The sequence below is a fragment of the Phacochoerus africanus genome, chromosome 4, assembly GCF_016906955.1.
Source record: "Phacochoerus africanus isolate WHEZ1 chromosome 4, ROS_Pafr_v1, whole genome shotgun sequence".
Taxonomy (NCBI): Eukaryota; Metazoa; Chordata; class Mammalia; order Artiodactyla; family Suidae; genus Phacochoerus; species Phacochoerus africanus.
The window spans coordinates 104,006,873-104,032,843 of NC_062547.1; the positions used below are offsets into that span (position 1 = coordinate 104,006,873).

General features: G+C 35.7%; 1 long non-coding RNA gene across 2 annotated transcripts in view; it reads left to right on the top strand.

The window, feature by feature from the left end:
- The window catches only part of LOC125126195 (uncharacterized), a 233,060-nt gene that overhangs the window by 90,089 nt on the left and 117,000 nt on the right, over positions 1-25,971 (top strand). For both annotated transcript variants that reach the window (XR_007134550.1, XR_007134551.1), the window contains exon 2: positions 25,310-25,423. This is a non-coding gene — a long non-coding RNA (uncharacterized LOC125126195). The remainder of the gene's footprint in view (positions 1-25,309; positions 25,424-25,971) is intronic.

Sequence of the window (25,971 nt, forward strand, 5' to 3'; positions counted from 1 at the left end):
AGGTCAATGAAGTAGATGAATAAAGAAAATTACATAATAGCCTGTAAAACTCTTCCTCATCCTCCCCCTACTCTGGAAATCTTTTGATACTGAAACAATACGGGAATGATTCAGATACCCTGTGTACGTAGTATTCCTTATGACCATTTTAAAATTAGCAGTTGTTATTTTTCATGTTAGAAAAAGTAAAAATGTTAAAATACCTGCTTAAATCTGCAGTCTGAACAAAGTTAATATAAGGAAGGTACTAAAAATAGAAGAATGGTTTCATACTCTTGTTTCTGCATTTAAAGCTTTTTTTTTTTTTTAAGACAAGCTTTTGGAAGAGGTAGGATAATTTCATTTTTTTAAATAGATCCTCCATATTAGAATTTTAATGTTTAGTCTTATGACTAAATTATAAAGCAGTCCAAAAGTAGCAACATGAAATATTAAATCATGCCTTTTTTTTTGTCTTTTGTCTTTTTAGGGCTGCACCTGCGACATATGGAAGTTCCCAGACTAGGGCTCAAGTTGGATCTGCAGCTGCCAGCCTGTGCCACAGCAGTACAAGATCCAAGTTGCTTGTGAGACCTACTCTGCAACTTGTGGCAGTGCTGGATCCTTAACCCACTGAGTGAGGCCAGGGATGGAACCAGTTTCCTCATGGATATTAGCTGGGTTCTTAACCTGCTGAGTCACAGCAGCAACTCCAGTAACTCATTCCTTTTGAGAGAACAGATTCATCATTTATTATTATGAAAAAAAAATGTTATGTGCTTTGTCCTTTTCCCATATTTTCAGCATTTTAAAAGTTGAAAATTTTAGATCATTAAGTGGAGAAGTATTTTTTCTGCTCAGGTGGAGAATACCACCAACATGAATATGAGAAAATATTTTGTTATCAGTAACTATGAGAATAACATGTGACTTTTTTTAATGACTGCACCCATGGCATATGGAAGTTCCTGGGCCATGGATTGAATCCAAGCCACAGCTGTGACCTACACTGCAGCTCTGGCCTTGCTGGATCATTTAACCCACTGTGCTGGCCAGGGATCAGATCCATTCCTCTTCAGGGACTGGAGCTGCTGCAGTTGGGTTCTTAACCCCCATGCCACATTAGGAACTCCACGAGTGATTCACTTTTAGTTGTATCTGTCTGAACTCATTTTATTTCTGTTGAGAAATATACAGAGGAGTGTATTTGAGGTCCCATATCCCTTTACACTGAAAAATGGCCAAATGTAAGTATTAATGTTATAGTAGTATCATTATTACTAAGGATGGTTAAAGACTTGCTATAATAGTAACTACTGATAAAGCAGCTGGTCACATTTGTGTTACATCTTTTGGCAGTATATTTTCTAAATGATTTTTTGCTTTATGTAGCATATAATTCACCTACTTATTTAATAATGGCTTCAGAACTTCACCTTCCTTCTCCTATTCCAGGTTTCTTACAATCTCATGTCTATAAAGAAGCGAGAGTAATCTATTTAAAATTTAGATTAACTTATGTTACATTGATACTTAAAATACATCAGGGATTTCCCATCACATTTAGAGTAAAAAAATTCATATTCCTTGCCATTTTAGTTTGTAATCCAGCAAAGGAATCGATATTATAGGAGAGTGAGAAGATCATTTATTACTAAATGCATTCACTCAACAAATAATTCTTGAATGTCTATTATGTGTCAGGCACTGTTCTAGGTACTGGGGTGAATGAAAGACACAAAAATACCTGCCCACATAGAGCTTACTTTCTAGTAATGCAGGCAGACAATCAACATAATTGTCAAGAGGAAGTTAAAAGGTGATAAATGCTATGTGGAAAAGGGCTAAAAAAGGGTAAGGTAAGGGAGTTGGGAGTGCAAAGGATGGGCATCTGTGGCAATTAAAAAAAATTTACTCAGGATGTCATTAAGAAGTTGTGATTTGAGCAAATACTTGAAACGGATGAGATTGGTCATGATGTTGTCTGGGGGGAAGAGCATTCCAGGCAGAGGGTATAGAGTGCAAACATTGTAAGGTGGAAGCAGAGCTGCCTTTTCTTTTTTTTTTTTCCTTTTTTTTTGGCTTTTCTAGGGCTGCACCTACAGCATATGGAGGTTCCCAGATTAGGGGTCTAATTGGAGCTGTAGATTCAAATACAGCAATAGCAATGTGGGATCCGAGCCGCGACTGTGACCTACACCACAGCTCATGGCAACTCCAGATCCTTAACCCACTGAGCGAGGCCAGGGATTGAACCTGCAACCTCATGGTTCTTAGTCGGATTCGTTAACCACTGAGCCACAATAGGAACTCCTGCTTTTTTAAAAAAAATTTTTTCATATAATGATTTTTATTTTATTTCATTATAGCTGGTTTACAGTGTTCTGTCAATTATCTACTGTACAGCAAGGTGACCTAGTCACACATACATGTATACATTCTTTTTTCTCACATTATCACACTCTATCACAAGCGACCAGACATAGTTCCCAGTGCTACACAGCAGGATCTCATAGCTAATCCATTCCAAAGGCAATAGTCTGCATCTGTTAACCCCAAGCACCCCATCCATCCCACTCCCTCCCCCTCCCCCTCCCCCTTGGCAACCACAAGTCTATTCTCCAAGTCCATGATTTTCTTTTCTGTGGAAAGGTTCAATTTGTGCCATATATTAGATTCCACATACAAGTGATAGCATAGGGTATTTGTCTTTCTCCTTCTGACTTACTTCACTCAGGAGGAGAGTCTCTAATTCCACCCATGTTGCTGTAAATGGCATGATTCTGTTCTTTTTTATGGCTGAGTAGTATTCCATTGTGCATGTATACCATTTTATCTTAATCCAACCATTGTCAATGGTCATCTGTTTCCATGTCCTGGCTATTGTGAATAGTACTGCAATGAACATACGGGTGCCTGTGTCTTTTTTAAGGAAAGTTTTGTCCAGATATAGGCCCAAAAGTGGGATTGCTGGGTCATATGGTAGTTCTAGGTATAGTTTTCTAAGCTACCTCCATACTGTTTTCCATATTGCTTGCACCAATTTACACTCCCACCCAAAGTCAGGAGGGTTCCCTTTTCTCCACACTCCCTCCAACATTAGTTATTTGTGGACTTATTAATGATGGCCATTCTGACTGGTGTGAGGTGGTACCTCATGGTAATTTTGATTTGCATTTCTCTAATAATCAGGGATGTCGAGCATTTTTTTATGTGCTTGTTGGCCATCTGTGTATCTTCCTTGGAGAAATATCTATTCAGGTCTTTTGCCCATTTTCCATTGGGTGGTTGGCTTTTTTGCTGTTGAGTTGTATATAAGTTGTCTGTATATCTTAGAGATGAAGCCCTTGTCAGTTGCATCATTTGAAAGTATTGTCTCCCATTCTGTAAGTTGTCTTCTTGATTTTTTTTTAATGGTTTCCTTTGCTGTGCAAAAGCTTGTCACTTTGATGAGGTCCTATTGGTTTATTTTTGCTTTTATTTCTGTTGTTTTGGGAGATTGACCTGAGAAAACATAAAGGTTGATGTCAGAGAGTGTTTTGCCTGTCTTCTCTTCTAGGAGTTTGATGGTGTCTTGTCTTATATTTAAGTCTTTAGGCCATTTTGAGTTTCTTTTCGTGCATGGTGTGAGAGTGTGTTCCAGTTTCACTGATTTACATGCAGCTACACAGGTTTCCCAGCAACACTTGCTAAAAAGACTTTTTCCCACTTTATATTCTTGCCTCCTTTGTTGAAGATTAACTGACCATAGGTGTCTGGGTTTCTTTCTGGGTCAGGATAGAAAACCTAGAGCTGCTATTTGGGGATCACCTAGATGGCTAATGTGAGGGAGAAGAGGGGTTTTAAGTAAGGAGAGGTATGATCTGACTTAGGTTTTAACTGTTCTTTCTGCTCTCAGATATAGGGGAATAATGGTAGAAGCCAAAAGAGAGGATAGCTTAAAATAAGGAGGTAGCAGTGGGGGTGATGGGAATTAGTTTAATTTTGGATTTGTTTTAAAGGTAGAGAAGACACAGTTTCCTAACAAATTGCATGTTGGGGTGAGAAAGAGAGAAAGGTATCCAGAATGCTGAAACTCTTGAATAGATGGATGGAATTTCAGGTTTGAGAGGCAAGATCAGACACTCGTTTTTGTACTTGTCAAGTCTACTAGACATTCAAGTGAAGATGTTAAGTAGGTAGTTAGATATATTGATCTGGAGATCAAAAGAACTCTAGACCTGAGATAAAAATATTGGAGTCATAAGACTAGATGAGTAAACCAAGAAAGTGAACGTAGTTAGAGAAGAAAATAGGTCCAAGGACTGCATCGTGGAGTACTCCAAACTCAAGAGAAGCAAATCCATGAGTGTGAATGGAGGTGATGGGATCCAGCTCACAACTCTTTATAGATGGCTTGTTTAACACTCACACTGAAGTAATTAAAAGCTCCTTGTGTCTGTTTAGAATATTCTTGGCACAGAATAGTTGCTCAATAAATATTTTTTAAATAAATAAGCCAAGTAAATAAGAATGTTGCGACTTTATGAAAAGTTTTTGAAGTGTTTTTCATGCAGAATTGAAAGCTGAGTCCATAAGCTATCTATTTGAGTCCATGTGGAGAAGTACAGGCCTCCCTTATTAACACTGCTTATGGATTAAGTTCTGGTCTTGATATTTGACATACTCCCTTCTCACTACCTACTAGGTTGATTTTTTTTCCCCTAAGACTTATTTTGAATGCAAATAAAACAAAACAATAGCAAAAAACTCTCAACTATTTATCACCCAAAAATGTGACCCACATACATAATACTCTTCAGATTGGCTTAAGGTAGCATCTAAGCTGTAACCCTGTGAATTGGCTCACTCGTCATTCTCCCTTGTTTCTCTGAAATATTATCATGAGGGGTTAGTTAGGTATTTGTCCCAATAATGGGAAATTAAATTAAAGACTGGTTCCTGGCTGGTGAGGTCACATGCAGATTTAGTTTTTTTTTTTTTTTTTTGTCTTTTTGCAATTTCTTGGGCCAATCCCACGGCATATGGAGGTTCCCAGGCTAGGGGTTGAATCTTAGCTGTAGCCACCGGCCTATGCCAGAGCCACGGCAACGTGGGATCTGAGCCATGTCTGCAACCTACACCACAGCTCACGGCAATGCCAGATCCTTCACCCACTCAGCAAGGCCAGGGATCGAACCTGCACCCTCATGGTTCCTAGTTGGATTTTTTAACCACTGAGCCACGATGGGAACTCCCAGATTTAGTTTTTGAACTGGTGATTCCACCCAGTTTATGAGGGCTATTTTAATAATTTGTCCAGAACTGAAAGACTCAAAGTAGTCCTCACAATCATTAGCAAGGGAGTTAGAAGAGGTAAAAAATGTTAAGTTCTTGGCTAGACTTCAGGCAGTGGTGAGTGCTTATTAGCGTTGGTGCTAGCTTCACAACTCTATCAATGTCACAAATAGACCTAGGAGATAATAGGCATTAGATTACATACATCAAATTACTTTATTTTCTGCTAAAGTTACCTCTTCATTAGTTCTTTTAAGTAGGGAACCAGTTTCCTGGCTTATGATGGTTTATTTATTAGGATATTATTCCAGTCTATGCATTCAGACTGACATTGCCAAGGTGATGTGTGTGTGTGTGTGTGTGTGTGTGTGTGTGTAACATGCAGAACACATGCCTCTGGTCTAGGCCTGTATCAGGGATATTTTCTCTCCATTCCTTCTTTGGATTTTTTCTGTAATTGCTGTTTTTCTAAGTTCCATTCTTTTTTCTTCTCTTCTCTCTCTCTCTTTTTTTTTTTTTTTTTTTTTTCCTGACTGCACCCCTGGTGTGTGGAAGTTCCTAGGCCAGGGATCAGACCTGCACCACAGTAGCCACTCAAGACGCTGTGGTAACAATGCCAGATTCTTAACCCACTGTGCCCCAAGAGAACTCCAACAAGCAATTTCTTAACAATTACGTTGTGGCAAAGGCTTGGAGAGAACTGCTGAATGAAATATTATTTATTATAGGGAAGCAATATATGCTTATTTAAGTGTTTTGAATAATACACCAAGTATACAAATTTAAAACTATAACACTGTTAAGAGTTTGGATGGTATCCTTCTAGATTTATTTATTTATATTTAAATGAATCTACTTAAAATAGATATACAGTGTAATGTTACTATGGATGTCATTTGCTACTTTTTTTTTTCACTTGAGATAAGTTCAAGACACTGTTCTATGACTGTATATGTGGATTAGACATATTATTTTTAATAGCTATCTAATATCCCATTACATGGATATTTATTTACTAACCCCCTGTTTTTAGGCATTTAGGTTATTTCTATTATTTAAAAAAATTACAAAATATTATTTTAGTAAACATCTTTGTATGTACATATGTACACACATTCAAGTATATTTGAATAGCGGACTCCTAATTTATATTGACATGTTGGCTGGAGAGCATGAAACATAGAAAATGAGATTTACATTGAAATTCGTTGTGGAAATAAATTTCATCCCTAAACACTGAGTGTAACATGGGATTGAGATGAATATTTTTGCCTGTTTTTTCTTCATCTTTTGCTGTCTTTTATGGCAAAATCATATTTAATTTCAAGAACTCTCTGTCTTTAAATATACTCATGTTCTTTTTTGTCTAAAAAATAATGAATGTATACGTTGACCCATCTGATCCTGGTTGAGGGTCACCTATTTACTGCTTATAACGTATCTCAGGCATCACTTATCTTGTTTAGTTTTATATTCCCAGCATGTGTCTGGCAAATGGTAGGCAGTCATGTTTGTTATTTAATTGAAAGATATAGCAAAGCTGGAAAATTTCCATATGTCATAATGAAATAAAATTTTTTTCAGTGAAATGAGAATTGTAGAAGCAAGGGAAGTCTGGTTTTTTTTGTTTTGTTTTTTGTTTTGTTTTTTTTTAGGCTAGTATATAAAGCAACAAGAAAATTTAATAAATACATGAGAATTTAATTAACAATAGAATCATGGTCTTTATATGCATTATTGCCTAATGATACTTCCTCTTTAGCTGATTTGCTTCTAGCTTGAACTTTCAGATCATCTCGGATTCACATTAAAGCCTATAGTTTTGTTATATCTTCTGATCACCTCCACTCTGGGGAGCTTAGCTTGTCAGAAGAGCAGTGCCCTTGAGTTACATATGGATAGACGAGGTAAAGGACTTCGGTTGCTATAGTGATTCTATTTCTTATATCACTGTTGATGGTGAGAGCTATGTTTATTTCAGCCGTGACAGCAGGAACCAAAGCTCCTCTCTGCACCATTTACTTTAGATATTTCTACCAAAAGTTGACAGATGAAAACCGTGGTTTGTATGGCATCACTTTTCTTTTTAAATAATGGCAAAAAACAAATGAATAACAAACTGCTAAACAATTCCTTTACCCTTTGAAGTTATGGGGAAGTTAGTATCCCTTTGTGTTTCTTCTCTTTTTACTTTGTCCATTCAGGCATTCGTGACAGTGTAAAAATTCTTTTTAATCTCTTTAACTGATGCTAAAGCTGTTAGTCATACTTGTTGCTGATAACGATGAATTTTAAACTTTTTAAGCATATGTCAATTATATGTAGCATTGCAACACATTTTTAAAGCAATCGTAGGCTAATTGTTGCTTCACAACTCTACATGGCTATGGAGAAATTATGTCTGAAGGCCATTTAAGAAATTTGTTTCAGGAGTTCCCGTCGTGGCGCAGTGGTTAACAAATCCGACTAGGAACCATGAGGTTGCGGGTTCGGTCCCTGCCCTTGCTCAGTGGGTTAACGATCCGGCATTGCCGTGAGCTGTGGTGTAGATTGCAGACGCGGCTTGGATCCCGCGTTGCTGTGGATCTGTAGTAGGCCAGTGGCTACAGCTCCGATTCGACCCCTAGCCTTGGAACCTCCATATGCCATGGGAGCAGCCCAAAGAAATAGCAAAAAGACAAAAAAAAAAAAAGAAATTTGTTTCAAAATGCATATGATGACTTCCACATAATTGTTAACCATTTCATAATATTTTGGAATTGGAATATTCTAATGTAATGATACAGGTTCTCTCACCCTTTACCTACATCACTGAACAATACAAAGTACACTCATTCTACTGTTTTTTTTTTTTTCAGTGTCATGAAAATCTTACAGTCCTATATTTTGAGTTGTTATTTACACTTTGACAGTTAGTATCTAGTGAAAAAAATGGAAAGTAGTTTCATGTGCAACTGTAAAATAACATAGCAGTCATGCATAAAATCTTATTGGATGCTAAAATCATTTGTTTCTTTGCTCCTGTAAACCAGAGGCTAACTTTAGCCCTCAGGGCAATTGTGTCTCTTAAAATCTGTTTAAAACCATTTTATGAACCTAGAGTCTTATTTACCAGTTAAGGAGCAGATTGTATATTCATAGTCTTTAGGGTCTCAGGAAATGATTCAAACTGCTTTTGGAAGTGATGCAGTGAGCAAGAAAATTCCCATAACAATTCTGGAATGGTAGTAGTAAGAGCAGATAAGAGCTGGGAAGACCTGTTCGTGGTGGGTCCAGGGCAGTAACTCACAGTTGGAAAGTATTTGAATTCTGCATATATTTTGCAAGTAGCATCTGTTGAATTTCCTGATGGATGAGATAAGGGGCATGTAATAGAGGGATGAGTATAACGTTTTTTGTTTTGTTTTGTTTTGCTTTGTTTTGCCTAAGCATCTAGAAAGTTAGGGATGCTCATTAAATAAGACAGTGAGTGGGCCACAGTGGCAGCCATTCTAAACAAACACAAATATAAATCACTAAATGTTTTTTATTTATATTCTTATCACTTTTTAGTACATCCTTCCTTGCCTCCTTCCTTCCTTCCTTTCTTTCTTTTGAGGTGCCTGTGGCATGTAGAAGTTCCCAGGCCACCTTAGTGACCTGAGCCACAGCATAGAACCAGGGAACTCCTATTTCATCATTTTAATAAGAACCATCTGGCCAGGTCTCACGGTGGCCTATTTCAAGTTAGCAATATTTTGTCACTGAAAGCGGAGTTGGGAAGAGATATGTGTAATCAGCTCTCAAGAACATCTCTCTCAATAGATGCAGAAAAAGCATTTGACAAAGTCCAACATCCATTCATGATAAATACTCTTACCAAAGTGGATATAGAAGGAACATAATAAAAACATAATAAAAACTGTTTACAACAAACCCACAGAAAATGTAATACTCAATGGAGAAAAGCTGAAGGCCTTCCCACTAAAAATCTGGAACAAGACAAGGATGCCCACTCTCACCACTGTTACTCAACATAGTATTGGAAGTCCTAGCCACAGCAATCAGACAAACAAAAGAAATAAAAGGTATCCAAATTGGAAGAGAAGGGGTAAAATTGTCACTGTATGCAGGCAACATGATACTATATATAGAAAACCCTAAGGACTCAACCCCAAAACTGCTTGAACTCATCAGCAAATTCAGCAGAGAGCAGAATTCAGTCACATTTCTGTGTATTAACAATGAAATATTAGAAGAGGAATATAAAAATACAAACCTTTTAAAATTGCACCCCCAAAATCAAATATCTGGGAATAAACCTGACCAAGGAGGTGAAAGAGTTATATGCTAAGAACGATAAAACATTAATCAAGGAACTTAAAGAGGATTCAAAGAAATGGGAAGATAGTCCATGTGCCTGAGTTGGAAAAATTAATATTGTAAAAATGGCCATACTACCCAAAGTAATTTACAGATTCAGTATAATCCCTATCAAATTATCCATGACAGTTTTCACAGAGCTAGAACAAACAATCCAAAAATTTATATGCCAAAGCAATCCTGAGGAATTAGGACTCTCCTCCTGAGTGAAGTAAGTCAGAAGGAGAAAGACAAATACCCTATGCTATCACTTGTATGTGGAATCTAATATATGGCACAAATTGAACCTTTCCACAGAAAAGAAAATCATGGACTTGGAGAATAGACTTGTGGTTGCCAAGGGGGAGGGGGAGGGGGGAGGGAGTGGGATGGATGGGGTGCTTGGGGTTAACAGATGCAGACTATTGCCTTTGGAATGGATTAGCTATGAGATCCTGCTGTGTAGCACTGGGAACTATGTCTGGTCGCTTGTGATAGAGTGTGATAATGTGAGAAAAAAGAATGTATACATGTATGTGTGACTAGGTCACCTTGCTGTACAGTAGATAATTGACAGAACACTGTAAATCAACTAAAATAGAAAAAATAAAAATCAGTATAAAGAAAAACAAGCAAAAAAAAAAAAGGACATCTATCAGACTGTGTCTAACCCATGTAAATCAGAACCAATCTTTTCAATATTAACATTTCTTGGACCTCCTGTGACTTAGGTGACACATTGATTTGTTACATATGGGCTACATCTTATGTCAGTATATGTGTTAGACTTTAGACTATAATTTACCTGTTACAGTTTGTTTAGCTGGAGCTTTATTTATGGTAAATGATGTCTTGATAGGAAATTAACTGCAGGATAATCCAGGGGTCAGAGTCATTTTTTCATTTTCTTTTCAGTACTTACTGACTGCTGATAAATATTGATAACTTTATTTTTGCTTCTAAGACATTTTAGTCTAAGCCGGTAACACTGGAAATCTGTATATTCTCTTAATTTTAATGCATTAAAATACTAATTTAGCAAATTCATCTTAGAGTTCAATTAACAGTATATTGGTTTTATAGTATAAAGTCTGACTTTATGAAAAATGCTGATATGTTTAACTTAATAGAAGGTCTTTTATTATATGTGATGGTGGTGGTGATGTTTTTCATCAACTGTGCTATGTTAAATTCTATCTTGAATATTAAGCCTTTAGCTCACATTTTGCTGGAATATACCCTGGTCCTGTAATCCTTTAAAGACAAATTGGATGATATAAATTTAGTACAAATCTGAGCAGCCCTGGGGGTATTAATTATATTTCACAATGAACTCAAGCCCAGATATACATTTCTCAATTGCCATTTTCATGGAAAGTAATTACACAAGATTGGTAATTATATGAGATGCTATAGTTTATTAGATTTGTTATATTATGAGAATGACTGAGGAAAATGGATTTTTGTTTTCTGTGTTTCATGAGACATAACACACACTATCATCAGATTTTAAAATCTTATTTTTATGTAATTTAAAACTATTTGTACTAGAGTAAGTAATTTTAAATAGACGTAAATGGACATATAGTTAGATGCTCAGATACTAATTGTACAGTTCAACGAGCTTTGACGATTTTAAGAACCCAAATAACCATCACCCAACCATAGACCAATACTGTCCAATATAACTTTCTATGATGTAGAAATGTTCTCTGTGTTGGCTCATATAGTAGCCACTACCTACATGTGATTTTTAAGCTTTTGAAATGTGGCTAGTCTACGTAACTGAACTTTTAATTTTAAATCATTTAAATTTTATTTATATGGGCACATGCATCAGTGGCTACTGTATGGAACAATGAAGCCCTAGATAGATCTCAGCTGGGATTCTAGGAGAGAATTAAGCTCTAATGCTGACAGCATACGGTATTTCTAATGCATTACTTATTCCTGTTTATCTAGAATGGTACTAGCTGTCTATTATTATTAGGAGAATTAGGAAAATGTAACTCAGATCATGTTTTGTAATGCTTAATTCTCTCACAGCACTCAGTTGAGAAGGATGTCCTAGGAAGTTTCCACATTTCCCTTTTCTGTCAGTAATACCCTAATGTCAACCATCTTTTTTGTTTATCTCCATAAATTATTTTTGCCTGTTCTTTGACTCCATATAGCTGGAAATATACAATGTATTTTCTTTTGTGGCTGTCTTCTGCCACTCAGCATCATGTTGTGTATGTCAGTAGTACATTCCTTTATATTACTATATACCGTGTAATATGTCCATTGGATCAGCATACCAGAATTTGTTTGCCCATTCTCCATATGTGTCCATTTCATTTAAGTTATTAAATTCATTGGCATACAAATATTCATAACAACTTTTTATTATCCTTTTCATGTCTCTAGTATTTGTAATGATGTCATGCTTTTATTTTTGACAATATACGTAATTGGTCTTGCTAAGACCTTATCAATGAAACAATTTATCAAAAAGAAATCTTATCAAAAGAAACAATTTTGACCTTCTTAATTGTTTATATTTTACTTATTTCTGCTTTTATCTTTATCATTCTTTCATTTTACTTTATTTTATTTTTATTTTTTATTTAATTATTTATTTATTATTGTTTTTTTTCCCACTGTACAGCATGGGGACCCAGTTACACATACATGTATACATAATTTTTTTCTCCCATTGCTATGCTGCGTTGTAAGTATCTAGACAGTGTTCTCAGTGCTACACAGCAGAATCTCATTGTTAATGCATTCCAAAAGCAGTAGTTTGCATCTGTTAACCCCAAGCTCCCAATCCCTTCCACTCCCTCCCTCTCCCCCCGGGCAACCACAAGTCTACACTAAAATCCATTAAAACTAAATCTACCTTTTACTTTATTGTATAAATTCTTAGCTATGACTGAAATACCAATTCTTTGCATTTTAAAAATTGATTCTGCAGATATTCATTGAGGGTCTCTTTACTCTATGGGAGGTACTGACTGGTATAAGCAACAATGAGCAAGATAGATATAGTCCTAGCCCTTTTGCCTTTATAATTTTGTTGAGCGGGTGAATATTGGGAAATAAACAGCAAGGATGGAAAGTACCTTGACAGACAATTTCAGGGAAATCTGGAAGTTTGTAACAGGGGACCAGGAGTTTGGGGAAAACATCCTGGCCTCAGATACAAGTGTGCCTAGGAGTTAGCAAGAAGAAGGAGGAGTAAATAAGATAAGACTTCAGATAGATGCAGCAACTTGTGCAAGATGCTAGAGTGAGAAGGAGCATGGCTTGGTTGAGCAACTAAAGCAGGCCATGGATGGAATGTGGAAATGGGAAGGAATGTGGAAATGGGACTGCAGATAGGGGTGAAGGTTTAGGAGATCGGACAAGATCATGCTGTCTTATAGGCCATGGGAATTGTTTTAGATTTATCTTAACAAGGGTAATGGGAAATCATTGAAGCCTTCCAAGCTGAGGAAATATATCTAGTTTGCGTTTCACAAATGTCACTCTGATTACATGTTAGGTATAGATAGAAGGCAAATATTGATGAATAAACACTAAATTGGAAGCAGTTGCAGGTAAAATGTGATGTGATATGGATTACAGCAGATTCCAAATTCCATTCTGGGATTCCAGCTTTGCCCTAGTAACTAGTTTCTGTTAAAATAAAATCTAAAATAATGTAATACTATGACTATTATAAAATATTTTCTTTGAGTTAATATTCCTTTAGAGCAGTATGTACTTGGCAGTCTATTTCTGTCATCTTATAAGCATTGAATATGAAGTGCTCAAATATGAGAATAACACTTTTATTCTGTATTGTGACAAGTTAGACTGGGGAGACTGAAGAATATAGGTCAGCTATAAAATTCAGCTTTACAAGTTTGACTTTTAAGTATGAAGAATACTTCTAAAATACAAAGAAGAAGAAAAATTCTATTCTGTGATGACAACCTCATTTGCATACTTTTCTGACAGCTTCATTTTTATATGAGTTTAATATTTAAAGTTGAAAGGAAAGTTTGTCAATATCTCAATCTTTTAAGAAAAATAGCTTTTTCAAATACATTTTGAGTATGAATTTAAGCATTAATGTAATTTTTAAAATTTCAAAATTTAATATTTTTGCTGGCATAAAATTCATTTATTCATGCATATACTATAGGTGTCTATAATCATCTGTCTGTCTGTCCGTCTACCTACCTACCTGTCTGCCATCTATCTTAAAAAAATCATCAAAAAACTTGTCATTAGTGATTATTTAATAATTGTGCTGAGAAGAAATAGAATTTCAGCAGTCTACTTACATTTTAAACTTCTTTTAATTTACTTATTTGTGACTTCAACAACTTTTTACTTTAAATAGAAAATTTATGAGCACCATTAGAATGACTGTTTTTTTCTTTTTGAATGTGAATTGGGAATATCTAGGTCATCTTTATTCAGAAAAAGTAGAAGTTAAGTAGATTGATTTCTCAGTGGGATTTATTGTCTAGAGTAAATTAAAGCATAGAGTGAATGGTCAATTTGGATTGGTCCTCTGTACTGATGTAGTTTTTTTTTTTTGGTCTTTTTTTGGGCTGCACCTGCAGTATATGGAGGTTTTCATGCTCAGAGTCCAATTGGAGCTGTAGCTGCTGGCCTACGCCATAGCCACAGCAATGTGGGATATGAGCCACGTCTGTGACTTATATCACAGCTCATGGCAATGCCAGATGCTTAACCCACTGAGCGAGGCCAGGGATTGAACTCCCATCCTCATGGCTGCAGTCAGGTTCATTAACCATTGAGCCATGACGGGACCCCCCCTTTTGTTGGTACTGATGTAGTTTTGTTCAGACTTCCACATTTCGTTCATTTGGCCAACATTTTTTTGAATTTAGGTGCACTTAATTGAGCTAATTATATTTTTTAAGTCCATGGCTTATTCTCCTTATTGTTTCATACAAAAGTTCCTTCCTTCTTTCTTGGACTTCCCATGTGGCTCACAAAAAAGCTTCCTTCCTTCTTTCTCTTATCTCTCATACCTCACTTTGATTATTCCCTCTTCGGAAACTATTTTAATATTTTAAATCTATGTATTTTCATTTAAATATTTCCCTCCAAAGCTTATGGTTTGTATGCATTTTTTTTTTTTTTTAGGGCCGCACCTGCAGCATATGGAGGTTCCCAGGCTAGGGGTCCAATTGGAGCTATAGCTGCTGGCCTATACCACACCCACAGGAACATCAGATTGGAGCTGCTTTTGCTACCTATACCACAGTTCATGGAAATGCCAGATCGTTAACCCATAGATCGAGGCCAGGGATTGAACCTGCAATCTCATGGTTCCTAGTCGGATTCATTTTTGTTGTGCCATGACAGGAACTCTTATGCACATATTCTTAATTACTGGTATTATATTTTCTATTTTTTTTCTTTTAAAACTGAGCCCTCTTTTTTGAGATTATTCATGTTGCTATTTGTACATCTAATACAGCTTCTAACTGCTGCATACTATTCCATTGTGCCACAGAACATGGAGGGGTTTATCTTAAAGAGCAAGAATGATAACATTACCTCACATTAAACATTCTACTCAGTGAAGAACTTCTTGGATAACATTAACTGACTAGAAGTGGAAAGAGATTTGCAAAAATGTGGTAGCATCAAAGTGATATGCAAGAATCACTTGCATATCAGCTAAAAAAAAAAAAAAAAATCCCAGGAAAAGATCAAAGTAGATGCACATGAACTTTAAAGAAGAACAAACTTTAAAAACTAAAGTGCATGTAATAAGATGGGCAAAATAATGAGTAATATAAGAAAAGTAAATTAAAAAGTAACATTGGGCTCTGACTTTAAATCATTAGAGTGACAAACGTTAGAAAGATGAGTAATAGCATCTGAGATGTGAGGGCCTAAGAACCCTACAGCACTCCTGGTGGTAGCAGAGAGCAGTGCAGCATGATTTATTCACATGAAGTACCAGTGTACCCTATAAACCTACCATTTTATTTCTGAGTACGAATCTCAGGGGAATTGAGAAGACGTGTATGGGGATTTATTTTTTTTTTTAATAGAAATGTTGATGAAGGTAAGAGTTGGAAGCAGCATGGATGTCTGTTACCTGGGAAGCGATAGATTAACCTGGATGCCCATCAGTGAGATAGTGGGTTTGTGGAACACATGGGTGTTCAAATGCCAATCATCATAAAGGAGTGTTGTAATACTTAAAATGGTTTGTTATTTTTTTAATTTAAATTTAATGTTAGTGTAAGTGCTTATGGGCCACTTAAGAAAATAAAAGTGCTTGAGTTCCCATTGTGGCTCAGCGGGTTAAGGACCTGAGGTTGTTTCTGTGAGTATGCTTGTTCGATTCCTGGTCTTGCTCAGTGTGTTAAGAATCCAGTGTTGCCACAACCTGTGGTCTAGGTTGAAGATGTGGCTGGGATCTGGCGTTGCTGTGTTGTAGGCCACAACTGCAGCTCTAAATCGACCACTGGCTGGGGAACTTTCATATGCCACATGTGTGACTGTAAAAAGAGAAAAAAAAAGGAAATGAAAATGCTCTATCTGGAATTAAAAAAAAAATCAAAAAACCAAGTTCATAGATACGGAGAATAGATTAGTGGTTGCCAGAGGTGTTGAGTACAAAGTGTCCAAAATGGATGAGGGGGGTCAAAAGGTACAAACTTCCAGTTATAAAATAAATATGTCATGAGGATGTAATCTATAGCATGGTGACTACAGTTGATAATACTCTATTGCATGTTTGAAAGTTGCTAAGAGATCTTATAAGATCTTAAAAGTCCTCATCACAAGAAAAGTTGTGATAGTCATGTTAACTAGACCTGTGATAATCATTTTGCAATATACACAAATATTGAATCATTATGTTGTACATCTGAAACTAATATAACTAATGTTATATCAATTATATATTCATTAAAAAATAGAAAATGAAAGTGCAACTTTACCAAATTTTTCAAGTCTGAAAGCTAGAGGATAAGGGTATAGTTAAGTACTCCAGGAATCTTCTCCTTATCTTCAAATAATTTCTAAATTTAAAAAAATGATGCAGAATATTTAATAATTAATTCTACTGGTATTAAAAGATTTATAACTAAAAATGTGGTGTCCGCACCACAGCAGTGACAATGCTAGATCCTTAACCTGCTGAGCCACAAGGAAACTTCCAACTTCAGGTATTTATTTTAACTTGAATATGTTAGGTTAGCTCTTCTATTTCAAGGATTTTTGCTAGATTGCAACTCCCTTATTCCCAATATGTAATATGGTTACATTAATATTTAGATATTTTATTTTTATGATTTTTTCAATGTACATAATATATTTAGCCTATAGTTTCTTTTTTAATTAAATTTTTTATTATAGTTGATTTACAATGTTCTGTCAATTTTCTACAGTACAGCGAAGTGACCCAGTTATACATTTATATACATTCTTCTTTTCACATTATCCTCTACCATGTTCCATCGCAAGTGACTAGGTATAGTTCCCTGTGCTATACAGCAGGATCGCCTTGCTTATCCACTCCAATTGCAATAGTTTGCATCTACTAACCCCAAACTCCCTGTCCATTCCATTCGCTCCCCTGCCCTCTCCCCCTTGGCAACCACAAGTCTGTTCTCCATGTCCATGAGTTTGTTTCTTTTCTGTAGGTGGGTTCATTTGTGCCATGTATTAGATTCCAGATATAAGTGACATCATATGGTATTTGTCTTTCTCCTTCTGACTTACTTCACTTAGTATGAAAGTCTCTAGTTCCATCCATGTTGCTGCAAATGGCATTATTTTGTTCTTTTTTATGGCTGAATAACATTCCGTTGTGTATATGTACCACTTCTTCTTAATCCATTCATCTGTCCTTGGACATTTAGGTTGTTTCCATGTCTTGGCTATTGTGAATAGTGCTGCAATGAACATAGGGGTGCATATATCTTTTTCAAGGGAAGTTTTGTCTAGATATATGCCAAGGAGTGGGATTGCTGGATCATATATTAGTTCTCTATTTAGTTTTCTGAGATACCTCCATACTGTTTTCCATAGCAGTGTGATATTTTAAATATTGTTATCTGCTGAGTCATTTAGTGTACTCTGATAATACAGGATGTCTATACATATTGTACAGGGTAATACAGGATAAATAGAGTGTAGTTGGCTGATTAATAGAGTACTTGACTACACTGGACCTTAAAAAATAGGGGTTCAGTTTTACTCAGAAAGTAAGAAGTTCAGTGATAGAATTCTCAGTGCTTATATAGAGGCTCCATTGTGCCATTCTGACATTCCAGTTCTTATTGTGTGGCTTTTATATCATGCAGGTTACCTCTGCGTTGCAAGATGGATGCTTTATTTCTATGGTCTCATCTATATTTCAGGAAACAATAAAAGGAAAAGAGTAGAAGCCATGTGCTTTCTTTCTTTCTTTCTTTCTTTTTTTTTGTCTTTTTTGCTATTTATTGGGCTGTTCTCGCGGCAAATGGAGTTCCCAGGCTAGGGGTCAAATCGGAGCTGTAGCCACCGGCCCACGCCAGAGCCACAGCAAGGCGGGATCAGAGCCGCATCTGCAATCTACACCACAGCTCACGGCAACGCTGGATCGTTAACCCTGAGCAAGGGCAGGGATCGAACCCGCAACCTCATGGTTCCTAGTCGGATTCCTTCACTACTGTGCCATGACGGGAACTCCAAAGCCATGTGCTTTCTGTGATTCCCCAGAAGCCTCATTTAACAGTGACTTCCATTTATCTCATTGGCCAGAGCGAAATCACAAGGTCTCCCTTTCAGTTGGATATTGGCCTTCATCAACTGGCCCTTTCGTTTTCTTTTTTCTCCCTTTGTTCATCTCTTTTCTTTTTATCCTATTTTTTAAGAAATAATCTAAGTTTTATTTTTTGAACATGGTATTTTTTTTTCTAATTCTTCTGTCTTTTTTTTTTTTAATTTACAGGAACTTCTTTCTGTGATTTTTTTTATTTTGTTTTTCTTTTTAAATAGCAGTCCAGGGATTTCCCATTGTAGCTCAGCGGGTTATGAATCCAACTAGCATCCATGAGGATGTGGGTTCAACCCCTGGCCTCGCTCAGTAGGTTAAGGATCCAGTGTGCCGTGAGCTGTGGTGTAGGTCACAGATATGGCTTGGATCCTATGTTGTTGTGGTTGTTCCAGCAGCTGCAGCTCTGATTCAACCTCTAGCATGGGAACTCCCATATGCTGTAGGTGCTGTCTTAAAAAAAAAAAAAAAAAAGGCAATCCATATGTTATTACATTGATACAATTTCTTTTCTAATCTCTCTGGGGATATTGAAGATGATTAAGATTTCTTTCAACCTTGCTGCTGCACTTTGTGTTGTTTGCATTTTTTCAGGATTCCCCTGTTTTAATTGATTTTTTCAGTTTTCCTAAATATTCATAATTATGAGGTACTAAATAAGCTATTGAATATGGGGTACATGGGTGAGGTGTTTTGGTTGATGGGTTTCATTATTAGGTAACTTTTTATTGGAAGACTCTAAAATATCAGTAATTTAGATACCTGTAAGGCTAGTTAGATTCTTTAGAGGAGGATTCTTCAGTATTCTGTTTGTAGTATAAGCCTGGTTGCTGGCTTTCAGGAACCTGGTATGACAAGATATCTGTAGGTTATACTGTTCACTAAGCATACTTTCATTCAATATCTTTTTTTCAGCCTAGCACTTCACATGGAAATAGTGAAGTAGATTGGCTTCCCTAATTAGGACTCTTAAATGGATATTGGAAATTTAAGAGAGAATGCTCTTGAGATAAACTCCTATGGAAAGGAAAGGAAGTAAATGAAGCAAAGTTAGGCAGAGGTAGAAGTTGGGCTGTGACCCAGTTTCACTGAAAGCTTCACCTAACTCTAGAGGGAGCTCTGAAGCTGGGATGAACTTCAGAGTTGTCCTGCATTGCAGTGAGGGCCTTTCTATTTCTGCGTCAGTTTTTGTATGCGAGCTGGCCCCAAGCGTGACTTTAGTTCAGGTGGACCTTTTTAGCTGAATGCAATTTCTGGAGAAGGCTGACATCTAAGGGCTATAAGTTGGCAGCACCCTCACTAGCTAGAGGGAAATGTCCTTTGTTCCCGAAGGAGCTCTGCGTAGTCATAAAAGCATCCTCTATACTTCTTTTCACATACCTTATACTTTCAAATGGTTGGACTATGTTTTTTCTTCCGTCCTCTCCTCATATTTTTTTTCTTCTTATATCATGAAGTCCTAATCCTCATTTTGATTTGTCAGAATTCTGTTATTTTTTTAAAGAATCAATTGAATTTAGCATGTCTTTTATGAAGTCATTACTGAGAACCCTAAACAAAGAAATGTTTTCACCTGTTAGTATCCCATTGACCCTGGAATATATCTCTAGCATGGCACATAGCATATATTGCTTTAATTGTTGTCAATTATATAATTATAAATATTAAAAGATTGTTAGCTCCTTATGTTCAAGGAACTAGGCTCTTACTGAAGCCTCTACATAAGAGAAACTCAATACACTTTCTTTGAATTTAATATTTATTTATATATACACTAAAAGTCTAGACAACCAGGGATGGTCAAATTCTTATTTTATAAATGAAAAAATTATACACAGACCGCTGACAGTGCCAGCTAAGTCTCTTATTTTGCCTTAACATAAAGTACTCTTTTCACTAATGTTTAAGGTATTTTGCCTGATGCAGTATTTTAATAGAAATGGTAGTTAAATCAAGATAAAGTTTTTGGAAAATAGCATAACTTTTGCTTCATCAAAGGTTTTTGGTGTATATGGAATCAGATCTTAATCCTGTTATGACCCTATCTACATGTCTGTACAGAGAATAATTTGGCTTTGGCTTTCAAGGGTCATGTTTTCTTGAACAAAGAATTTTCTTAATGATGTAGAGTTTTTAAACCATTAAATTATTATCAGCTACAACTAATCATTTAACTTAAAGGAGACAGCTTATCAGAGAGGAAGCATTTGGTCAACTTTACATATGATTTGAGCTGTATTGGTTTACCAAGCCAGTATTCTGTGGGTAAAAAATAAATAGGAAATACATGATGGCTTCTTAGTAGTCTGGTGTCTGCTATATTTCAATTGACCAATTTCTTGCAAAATCTAAGCATTTCTCTAAGAAATCATTGTGTTTGGTTCTTATGTATTTGATAACGTGATAATGATCTCCTTATAATTCTCTCCTGTTTGCTTTTGGGACCCTTCACCAACCTAGTTTTCCTCCTTCCCTCATGGCTAATTTTTGTTCATCTCTTTTTGTGTGTGTGTGTGATTTAATCGCTATATTTCATTGCTTGGTTGCATATGCTCTTAAACTTTTTTTGAAAACAGCCCAGTCTACACATTTATCTATACATATTTCTGAAATAAAATTTTCATGGAACAGTACTTACTATATATGTTATATTCTGATATTTCCTTTTCTTTTTCTTCCAATGCAATAAAGTGTTGTGATTCATTAAACTGATGTCACGAACCCAAAGGCATCAAAACTTGCAGTTGAAGACCTTGCTTGGAAAGAATAAGCTGTTCTTAGTCTTGATTGTCATTCCTTAATCACTGACACTCAGAACTAACTTTTCATTTCGTACTTTTCTTTGTTTCTACCTTGATCATTACTGCCACCCATGTCTATGCACTCATCATCTTATACATGGTACCATGCTAACTGGCCTCTCTGACTCTAGTCCTCTTCTCCAATTCACTTCAAGTATGTCTCTCTTATTCTCTATTCTTTGTATACATAGCATCTAGCACATTGCTTTGGAAATCAATTTTTTGTCATTGTTTTTTGTTTAATTTTTTTTATATTTTTAAATTTTTTATCGTTGTTGATTTACAATGTTATGTCAGTTTCTGCTATACAGCAAAGTGACCAGTCATTGGCAGATGCAAACTATTACATTTATAGTGGAAATCCGTTTTTAACAAATGCTTTCTGAGGGACTGAAAGCTTAAATTCCCCAGGGATTTTTTTTTCAACTAGAGAACCGTATAATATGGTACTCAGAATTTTCCAAATTTGATTTTAATCTACTTCACCAGTCTTCTCATCTGATAGATTAGATAATACCTGCCAAATATTATGTGTTAGCTATTGTATCTAGTATCACCATCATTATCTTTACAAACTCTCTGTTTGTAAAGAGAGTTCACTATGTTCACTTTGCCCATGGTATGCTTCCTTTCAGTGTAGATCTGTCCTTTCTGGGTCTGTCTAAATTTGTAGCTTTGTATCAGGTTTTCTTCCTTTGTAAGGCATTCCTGACCATTCCACCTTTCACTCACCTCTTCTACATTTGGAGTTTTTAATTGCTAATTGTTTGAATCTCTCATGTCTTTGCGAATGTTAACTTTGTATTAGAGAGTACTTCTTATACAATGTGCCGTGGAATGATTTTCGTTGAATATACTGTTATAAATGCTTTGTAAAAATAAGCAGGCAAATAAATACAAACCAAGAAGGAGAGAAAGGAAGGAAGGAAGAAAAGTAGAAGAAAGGAAAACAGGAAAACAGTATTTTATGGCAAAGTAAATTTGAAGAATTTATGAGTTAAGTGATGTTAAGAGGGCTTTTCTGGACTGCAGGACTTTTCAGTCTTAACACTGTAAATCTTCAAAAGGTAGAAATTATACATAGGATTCCCCAAACATCAGTCTGAAAGACTGTAGACCTTTTTTTGATCATAGCAATCCTCTAGGACTAGGATTCTTTAGAAAGCACTTTATGTAAATGCTATTTTAGGGCATTCACACATAAGTACTTCCTTAGTTCCCTTTCACAGCATCTTTGTATATTAAATACTGTTGCTTTACCAGTTCAATACATGAGGAAATTGAGACTTGAAGAATTGTACTCATATGCCTAAGTCACAAAGCCTCTGAGAAGTTGTACTAAGTTTGAACTTCTAGCTCCAGAGTCCAGCCTTATCCTCAGTTATTTGTAAGAGCAAGAATTTTTGGTGACCTCTCCAACTTGACAGAAACAGGACTGCTGGGTAGATTCAATGACATAGGATGTAGCTCTCAAAAAAGTTTAGCTCCTTCCAGCTTCATCTTTGTTCTTGCCATTTAATATGGTATTTAATTATTATTAAAATAAATATGTGTGTGGAGTTCCTACTCTGGCACAGTGGATTAAGGATCTTGCATTGCCTTACCTGTGGAGTAGGTTGTAGCTGTGGCTCAGATTTGATCCCTGGCCCAGGAACTTCCATATGCCAAGAGTGCAGTGCCCCCCCCCCCAAATGTGCATCTCATTTCCTTAAACAGATATTCTTCATTGAAGAGAAGATTTTATGCCCCTTTTCAATCTTGAAACCAAATCCAGTGCTTTTTCATTAAATATAGAATTTAGAGCTCACTATTTTCTTGTTTTAATGAATGTGTATTTGAAGATTGTTGATTTTTAAGATGTTGCTATTAATATAGGTTATTATTTGGATATTATGAATATGTTTGAAACCACTAGCTTTAGAAAATCTTTTTACATGGCCTGTATTTATTGGTTAATTTGAAAGAGTAAAACACAGATGAGAGTGTCATTGTGCGAATAGATTTTACAAGACTTTCCCTTTAATTCTAAAATGTTAATTTAAAATAATACTATATTTCAGGTAAAAGAATAATAAAGCACTCTTGAGTGGCTTCCCAACTTTTGAGGGTAGGGTTATCATTGTCTAATAAAAGAACTTGATTATGTTTATTATTTTAAATAGATTCATAGGTCCAGATTACATGTTTAGTCTCTAACTTAATTTTGTTCAAGTTCAACCTTTTGGTATAGCATTCTTGGCTCTTAAAAATATGGTTCAGGGTGCCTTTTAAATTGTATTTTCACATTCTCCTTTGCTCACTGCTATAATCTCTGGCTCATTATTCTTCAAACAAGTCCTCTGCTTTCTTTCTGGCTCTGCTCATGTTGATTCTTTTGTTTGTTGAAATCATGTATATCTTTCCAGAAATTCTTAAATTTTATCTTCTCAATTAAAACTCTCAATTCTGGAGTTCCCGTCGTGGCGCAGTGGTTAACGAATCCAACTAGGAACCATGAGGTTGCGGGTTCGGTCCCTGCCCTTGCTCAGTGGGTTGACGATCCGGCATTGCCGTGAGCTGTGGTGTAGATTGCAGATGCGGCTCGGATCCTGCATTGCTGTGGCTCTGGTGTGGGCCGGTGGCTACAGCTCCGATTAGAGCCCTAGCCTGGGAACTTCCATATGCCGTGGGAGCGGCCCAAGAAATGGCAAAAAGACAAAACAAAAAAAACAAAAATAACCCTCTCAATTCTTTCACCTGTTTTTTGAATCGTAATAATTCAACTTAAATTAATGTAATAGTTTTTATGTCAATGTATCAATATTATTCTGTTATATATTATAGCAATGTTATTCCATAGTACATATTCTGTATCTTCCTCATATCTCCTCCTCTCCACCCCAAGACTCCTGAAGTAGGAGGTAGGAATAATTATATTGGTCTTTGTATAATAATAATAATAACAATAAAAATAGCAAAAATAATGATATCTGAAAATTATGTGTTTACTAGAAGTAAATGTTGTAGTATGTGGTGTGGTATAATATTCCTTTAGTCTTTACAAGATACAATGACATCAGTAATATTTTTAGTCCATTTTATAAATGAAGAAACTCAGACCTAGAGAAGTTACTTGCCCCATAAGATTAAATGGTGGTGGTCCCAGGAATTGACCACAAGCGCTAAGAATCTATAGCATGTATTCTGAATCATTGCACAGTAATCTACTGTGTTGACAGTGATAGAAGATCAATAATTTTTTAAATTGATTTACATTTTCAAGGAAATGAATTTTTGTATATCAAAGTTTGATATGTCATGGTTAGTCTGTTTCACACATGCATTTTTTTAAAAAACTTACATGTTCACAGTATCTTACTTTTTATGAAATATGACTTTTATGAGAATGAACATAAACTCTGTAGTGTAGAAGGTTATACAGCATGATTTGAAAAATAAGGAGTTTAAATCATTTGACTGTCATACTACTTGAAGAAATGACTTTTAAAATCTAAGTTAATAACTTTTACCATTATGAAGCATTATTCCTTATGGTAATTATTGGTAATTCATATTCTTATTCCTTATTACTGGCTACTTTTTGGTTTATCTTTTGCTAAATAATACAGGGTTATCCTCTTGTCCATTTCCTCTATGCCAGAGGTGGCAAATTGATTTTCATCTCAAGGATCATCTTTGTTAAAATAGTGGTAGCTATATGGAGGACTGAGTTGAGAAGGATTCTGAATCTTTTTGCCCAGCTCCTCAATAAAGAGTGCTATGATCAGTTAGGAATAGCTGATATAAACTTATGACTGGGGCACATAGCACAGTGCCTGCCATACTTGACTTTCGTGCTGTAAGCTGTTGTCTTTTCGTGTTCTCCAGATATATGTTGGAGTGTAAATGCATTTAAGTGGTAAGTAACACATAACTGAATAAAGGAATGCCTGGATTACAAAGAGTAATTTGTTCCCAGCTAGGTATTTTAAAATAGGTCACTCTTTATATTACCTTTTAATGTATGTAATGTGTAGATTTTTAGCATTATATCAGTTAATGTTTCTGTCATCATAATATTATGACCTGTACATTCCTATTCTACATTATATATCTTGGCACCATTTTCTTATCCTTTTATTAGGTACTACTGTTGAACTTCAACCACTCTGGGTGATGCCAAGGATACATTTTGCTACAACAGTAATTATGCTTCTGGACCCTCGCCTGGTAAAATGGAAAGCATGTAAAATGTATGGTAAGTTTATTAAATTCTTATCCAGTCTTTTCCTTGGTTTTTCCTTTTATATCTACAGGATACGGTAGTCACTAAAGGTATTGGATTAGAATGATGATATTATGTTTGTCAATGATCTCATTTGCTATTTCCTGGCTCCCTTCAGGTAGTACCTTCTGCCTCTTCATGGGCTTTCCTACATTAAATCTAAAAGTATTTATTCTTAAAGTCACTTCACACTTACAGACTTTGCTTCTTGTTAAGGATGATGTCTATGTTTTGAGCCTTCTGTCTGGTCTTATTAAAATCCCATGACAATTCAACCTGAATATAAAGATAAATGATTGCCTTTATTTTTAGAAGTATCATATACATTTTTATGCTTGTGAAAGCCTAAATTATATTCTATTTTCAAATTGTACAGCTAACTTGAGTTTTGTTGGAAATATTACAAACCTAAAAATTTGCCACAAATCTCTTATCACATGTTTCTCTGCATGGAAATTTTCATCCACATAAACTCATACCTTTACCTACCATACTCCCATTGACAGAGATCTCTATATGAA